This window comes from Calonectris borealis, chromosome 1 (genome assembly GCF_964195595.1).
Source record: "Calonectris borealis chromosome 1, bCalBor7.hap1.2, whole genome shotgun sequence".
NCBI classification, from domain to species: domain Eukaryota; kingdom Metazoa; phylum Chordata; class Aves; order Procellariiformes; family Procellariidae; genus Calonectris; species Calonectris borealis.
In genome coordinates, this window is record NC_134312.1 from 29,552,377 (window position 1) to 29,558,135 (window position 5,759).

Genomic DNA, 5,759 nt, shown 5'->3' on the forward strand with positions numbered 1-5,759 from the left:
CAAACCAGAATTTCAACGCGCATTTTGTAACTGTAATATGGAAAGGTCAATGTCTCTTCTCAGAGCCACCAAAGTCCTCTCCTGCTCTCGCAGGGTCAGAATGGACCTCACTTTCCTTCACCCTCACTCCCGACGTACTGAAACAGTCCCCACAACAACCTGGCTGAGCTGTGACTTTAAAAGACACCTCTATAGGGAGAGGGATGTGTGAGCAAACTCAGGAAAAGAAACAAAGCTTCCTGCTTAGCCAAATTATTGAACTTAGTTATTTGTTCCCTTGCAAAGTATGAGCAATAGTCTTTCTCTGAAAAAAAAAAAAGCAGGAAAAGGATCTTTACAACTTCAGCTACGTGCATGGGATATTACTCAAAACGCTGTATGAATTAACAGAAACAAGCGCCCACAAGATAAAGAGGAAGTACATATTGTGTGAAGAAAGTTAAAATAGTAAAAGATGAGTTATTTGAAGATGGTCTGGTCAAAAATAAACAGGATGCAAAAAACCCAAACACGAACACAGTTAACATAAAGGAGGGCAGCTGTTATAACCCAGTAAACAACAGCAGCACCAGATGTGTTTATGAACAAACAGCCCTTCTTAAACACTCTTATGAACATCAGCGAAGAAAAATAATAGAAATGGAAAATGTGATACACGCAGTGATTAATTTTACAAGGCAAAAACAAAGCTAATACTCTTTTCTGAGATTAGGCAGCTAATAAGTATTCAAATTAGGCATAAATTTTACATGTACAATGTTTAAAATATTCAGAGAAAAGGGTCTGATTGCCCTTAGTAGTTATATGAAAATTCTAATGCGGGTATGCCACAACTGTGGCAGTAGGCAGCCCTTTCTGATTTTTACAATATTTACTTTCAATAAAAAGACATGTATATCAGAGTGGAAATCTATTTAAAACACTTCATCAACTGTATCGTTACAAGGATTTGGAAATTCGGGAAATTCAAACATTAATCCTCTTTTAGTCAAACAAAGATTTAACCAACAGACAGGTTCATCTTTTACAAATTCGAACGTTAGACAATAGTGGTACATTTAGCCAAGCGCATTAAAAGGGCAAAGGGGTATAAATGTTAGATAATCAAAACACTAGAAAACACTCAGAAGTTTAATAAATAAATTCATCAGCCCCCCCTGTTTTTACATCTCTCTGACTCTTTCATTACAATTAGCAGAGAAGGGTTAAACATCTTCCAGATCATATTAACCAAAGGGTTTTATGTCTTGTGGATTTTGTATCCTTGCAAAGCCCCAGAGTGTAGTTCGGGCTCTGCATTTTAAGTTAAAGTGTCTGTGAGCCAGCAGAATCGGCTTTAGCATAACATGACCAGTAACACTACTCTGGCAATAGAAAACAACAAATCTGACCCAACAGCTGCGTACAGAGAGAATGAAACTATAGAGTATCAATACTAAAAAGGGTAATTTATCTGGAAGTGAAGTGGAAAAAATACTGAAGTATTTATATGAAGAAGAAAGAGTCACTAGAATTTTATGTTAAAAATAAAATGTTTTTTCTAGTTGTAAAAGGGTATTTTTAAAAACAATACTGAAACTTTAGCTTGAGTAATGCTCTGTGTTGCTTGTCCACAGCCCCATTCTCACTGTCGGCAACTAAAAAAGGGCTGCTGGAAAAAGCAAAAGCACAGAATCTTCTTCTTTTCCCTTCTTTTCTCTTGCATACACATACACACACACACACATACACATGTCTATCTGTACACCTGTGTGTCTATGTACTATCAACTCTAAACCCTCACAAATTAAAGCACTGAAAACACCTAAACGAGGATCATTTCTGATATCTATGTATCAGTAATTTCAGTTATTGGTGGCAGAATAAGTTGAACCTGCAACATCTTACTAAGCAAACTAATGTACTTTCTTCCTTGCTTTTACAACAGTAGCGCAGCTTGTTAGCATAATAATCATAAATAAATACAAAGGAAATACGACGACTGCCAGATACTAAAGCTGAAAGTTTAGTATTTCAAATAGGACAAGGAAAAATATACAGGTCCCTGTTTACACACATTTATACACATTCACACTTCCTAATCCTTCTCTTTTTCTTTGCTGTCACACTTGCTGTCAGTCATGAGCATACATAGGCACGCACGCATACACGCACCCACATTCACAGACACATACATTCACCAGCACCTACTTCTGCTGTGATTCCCAAACTCTTGTTGCCAAAGGTGAGATATAAGCTCTGCTACCAGGAATTTTAAACAAAGGTATAGGGAAAATATTTGCTGCTCTCTGCAAGAGAGAATGAAATTGTAGATTATTTTAGCGTGTAGTTGCACTGCAGGTTGAATGTCTAATTCTGCCAGGGTACACTGGCAATCACCTGCACCAAAAAAGAAATACTGGTCCTGTGAAGTTAGAAGCTACAGTTTTACTGTTCTCCCCTGCAGTGAACTGTATGTTTTCTGTGCGCGCATGTGCGTGCGTGCACGCGTGTGTGTTTTAAGCTGGCGAGTCACTGTACAGATACTTATTCTCTACACCACTTCCCTTTTGAAACATTAAACTGACACTGGAACTGACTGCACAAGATTGCATTTTCTCTTCCTAAACAACTTGAATTGAAAGGTTACTTAGTGTAACAATATTTACTTGCAGAATTGTGTTGTTACCAAGGGTATAATGGATGGTGGCTATGCAGGTTTACGCAAGAATGAGTGAAGCATGAGGCATTAGCCATGTGTTTGACATGTTTCAAATTGCTATAATCCAGCATTAAACACACCCAGCAATTCATGCCATTTCTTGCAGCCATAATCTTGAATAAAGCGTGCACAACCACTTATTATATAAATTAGTATATGACTCCCTGTTATAGTCACAACAGTGCTTTTGTGTTTATTTTGCCTCAAGATGTGGTCTTTTATTTGTACAAATAGCAGGATAGAGAGCCGTAGCTCAATTAGACCTCCTTTACTTTATGATAGGGTGTACCGAACGCCAGGCTCGAGGGGTTTGTTTTGCCCTGCCAGGTAGAGGTTCTGCTGGCGCTGAGGGCTGCCGCTGCCGGCCCGGCCACCGGCTGCCGCTCCCCGGGTCGCCGCCCGCGCCGCCGCCGTGCCAGGAGGCGGAAGCAGCTGCGCAGCGCTGTAACTGCCGCCAGGGGGCGCCCTGGGGCCAGCAGCTCGCCCCGCCCCGCCCCGCCCCGCCCCGCCCCGGGGCACGCTGGCCGTGCCCTGCCCGCCCCCGGGGCGCTCCGGCGGAGGGCTGCGGGCGGCCGGACCGGACTCTGCACTGCCTGGTACCCCTCGATGGCACTTTTCCACGTACTGAGACAAACGAGAAGCTGATCTCCAGCTGCCGGTCGGTCCTATGCCCCCACGAGCGACGCCGTCTTTGCACAGCGGAGGGCGCGCTGCGTACTGCCCATCAGTACTGGAGACGTGGAGGTCGGCCGCCGCCATCACGAACCACGTCCAGAAACCAGAGCGGCCGCCTGCCTTGCTCTGGGGCAAGTGCCCCGAACCAAGGCAACCGGCAGACCCCAAACCCTACGCTGGCGTTAAGGTGCCCACGTTGGTTGGTCCACAGACAAGACAGACCTACAGGCACAGTGCTCAATACCATGAACCTGACATTCCCCGGCGCGCTCGCGCCTTTACCTTGTTTCACTGGCTAAGACGCAGCCTAAACTTTAGCCTTTTAAAACTGATGTAAAAGCAGAGGTGAGGAGCTAGGCTTAAATAATGGTAACTTTTGTGCTCTGCTGGAATTAATTCATCATTGACACAAGGCACAATGCATCTGAAGTCTTGCGCTGGTATGTTAAAAGTCTTTAATACTTAAGATTGCCTAATAAATCAAAATGCCAAATATGAAGGACATAGCTGAATGTGTGAGAACAAAAAATTAGACAAGCTACGAGAATATTTGTAAAGGGTTTTTTTTTTCATTTTATCTAAAACATTTAGCTTTCAAAGCTTGAGTTAAGCGGAGACATAAATTACTTCACTGTGTATTTTTTAAATATGTAAGTAAATGAATATGATTAAAACAATGATTAATTCCATCAACTGCTACTGAAATACTGTAAAATAAAGTACCTATGTTAGTAGGTTTAATATACTACTATCTGCTCAAATAAGTTTCCTCTGTAAAAATGTAAAGTATGCTCAAACACCTTGTGCTGGAAGGTCTTTCAGGAAAATGGAGCTTCCAGTTGCGAGTTACAGGACATATCTTAGCACAATCGGAAAGAATACGTAGCGCATCTGCATCAGTGAGCGAAGTCAGCATCTTTTATGAGAAAAAATAGAATTTTCATGGTAAAAAAATCATCTCTTCAAAGCCAACTAATCATTTTACTATTCAGAATACCCTCATAAGTGAAGATTGTAGTTGTGAGTAAAGTAACAGTTCAAAAATGGCTAAAAAGGGCAGCAATGGGACAACAGTGTCTGGATCACAACACAGAAAGCACTGCTACTGTGAAGGATCCAAGCTATAGTATGAAACTTTTAAGTGCACACCCATACGGTGGGTCTCTGAAGGCCATTTTTGAACACAGATTTAAAATAAAATTGACAACTGGATTTTTTCAAATTACCACAGATGAGATTTATTTACTGCAGAGAAGAGCCAGCAACACCCCTGTCCACACACACACACACAGAGTGCCAGGTAAAGAAAACGTGCATCCTTCCTGCAGCATTCTGTCTTAACAGGTGCACTCGGCTGGCATGAGAAGGCTTTAAGAATTCAGATTAATTGATTTGGGCTAAAGTTAACCACAACTGAAAAAACAAGCATTGCCTAAAATACTTATCTCTGTACTATAAGCCACAATTTTTCCCACTGTCTGTCTAATACAGTTTATTTATGTATCAGATGTTTAAATGAACATCCTTTTAACCGACTGGCACAGTCAGATAAAGGTATTGAAGGTAGAGTATCGTATTCAATCTTAAACTAAAAGCTACCCTGCATTTTAAAGGCTGTGTCTTGTCTTTTCACACCATCTCAATTCCTCAGGACTAATAAAAATAGTCCTGGGCACAGTAATTTATCTGCTTTCTAAAATTCAGGAATATGTTCTCACACTCATCTGATTATTAAACAACAGTTCACTTCCCCAAACAGCAAGTAAGGTCTAATTAATTTCCACCTGCTATTTATTTTCACCTAGTGGAAAAAAAAAATCCCTACAAAGGCCAGTGTTACCTATATGAGTAGTCTGTATAGTATTGTAAGATGCGTACCTTACACATAGAATAGTGGCAAAAGCCTGCTAGAGTGCATTACCCACAGCCCACACAGAAATAAGCAGCCAATTTCAGGGTAAGATTCTTAGCAAGGACAGCTTGGGAAACCCCACCTTGGAAAGCAAACTCCTCTCACCCCCTCTCTCTGTATCTATCTCCCTCTCTTTCCCAGTCTTTTTTTTTTTTTTAAAAAAAAAAAAAAAAGGCAAAAAAAAAAAAGCACCTCTCCAAGCTCTCGAGAGTAGGGAGACTTTATTACAGTCAATGGAGAATTTAATAGTGAGAAAGCATTAGGGCAGTAGGAAATAATTAGAATTGTGAGAGCTAGGGAAGACCTGCCTAGCAGGCAAATTCCCGTTAAAAAAAAAAAAAAAAGAAAAAAAAAGCTTCTTACAGAGTCTGTAGGGCTTACAAACTGCAAATCCAGGGCCAACTTTTTATACCTGTTTTTTGGGGGTTGGTTTGGGGTTTTTTTTGTGAGGAGCTTGCAACAACTGTCACT